The sequence below is a fragment of the Muscardinus avellanarius genome, assembly GCF_963383645.1.
Source record: "Muscardinus avellanarius genome assembly, chromosome: 6".
Taxonomy (NCBI): Eukaryota; Metazoa; Chordata; class Mammalia; order Rodentia; family Gliridae; genus Muscardinus; species Muscardinus avellanarius.
The window spans coordinates 58,030-59,862 of NC_137791.1; positions in this window are offsets into that span (position 1 = coordinate 58,030).

Sequence of the window (1,833 nt, forward strand, 5' to 3'; positions counted from 1 at the left end):
AGTGGTTTTTTATTTTTTCTCAGCATATGAACATGATTAAAATGGTTTTTTTTTGCTTTATATATACTCTAAACCTTTCCAGACTTGTAAGAAATCTGTTGCTATGTAATACAATGGAAAGAATTATGTGATCTAATGCTCAAATAATTTACCAGAGAACTTGGGATATAAAAAGTGTTTTCTTAATGTGTTTTCCAGATGACTATGACCTTCCAAAATTGTTTCCCACACACAACCTCAATTTTAAGGTTCCTAGATTGGTTGAGTTGAGCAACAGAAATTAATGAAGTAGAATATATGAATTGGATAAAATGGAAGAAATTATCCCCAGTAAACCATTCTTACCATGATAGAAACAATTTACGAATGTTCAGTTCCAAATCATCATATGCTTTATTTGGGAAATGGTACATGAATTGAAATATTGTGTTATAAAAAATTATAAGCAGCTGGGCATGGTGGTGTATGCTTGTAATCCCAGTTTCTGGGAGGCTGAGATGGGAGGGAGGATCACAAGTTTGAGGCCAGCCTCAGCTATTTAGTGAGGCCCTCGCAACTTGGTGGGACCCTGTTTCAAAATAAAGAAGAAAAAATATGGCTGGGGGGTAGCTCAGAAGTAGAATGCCCCTGGGTTTCAAAGAAAGAAAGGGAAGGAAAGAAGGAAGGGAGGGAGGGAGGGAGGGAGGGAGGGAGGGAGGGAGGGAGGGAAAGAAGAGAAAAGAAAGGAAGAAGGGAGGACAGGAAGGCAATATAATTTTAAATTTATAAAGTAGTAGAATCTTTGTGACAAATTATAGAACATAAATTATGATCATAGTTTTAATGTCCCAGTCAGGAGGTTATAGGTACATAAACATACTGGTTAAAAATATTATATATAAACCAGGTGTGGTGATGTGCACTTGTAATTTGGGAGGCTGAGACTGGAGGATCACAGTTTGCGGACAGCCTCAGCTACTTAGTGAGCCCCTCCGCAACTCAGTGAGACCCTGTTTCAAAATAAAGAATAAGCCAGGTGTGGTGGCGCACACTTGTAATCCCCGCACTTGGGAGGCTGAGACAGGAGGATCACACAGGTTCGAAGCCAGCCTCAGCTACTAAGTGAGGCTCTCAGCAACTTAGTGAGACCCTGTTTCCAAATAAAATATATATATATATATATAGGTCTGGGAGTATAGCCTGGAGGTAGAAAGCCTCTGGGTTCCACCCCTAGTACCACCAAGAAAGAAAGAAGGAAGGAAGGAAGGAAGGAAAGAAAGAAAGAAAGAAAGAAAGAAAGAAAGAAAGAAAGAAAGAAAGAAAGAAAAATAGGGCAGGGGGTGTAGCTCGAAGGTCGAATGCCCCTGGGTTCTATCCCCAGACCCGCAAAAATAAAGTATTATATATAATATTTGAATATTTTGTAAAATGTTTTTTCTAATTTCTCCCACTCCTTATGATCATTTTACATTATATTAGCACTTCTAATTATACTCTGCATATACTAGTCATATGATGAAGTTGATGGAAGCTGCTAGCAGTTTGATATACTTAGGGAAACAAAATTCTGATAGATTATGATTTTTTTATTTTTCAGAAAAGTCACCACCAATATGACGGATTTTTAGACCAGATTTCTTTATTCTGGATATCATGGTACACTGTTCAGGAGGTCTACTTAATATCCCATTCCTGCAAGTAGTCAAGACTACTGAAAAAGAAACATTTTAAGCTACAGCAGAGTTCATTTTGGTGCCTTACTTAGAAGTGCCAATTTTGTTTTTAATTTTTGATAACTTTTTGCCAAATGTATGAATAACAGGTTATCTTCTTGGGCAAATACATATTGGTAAA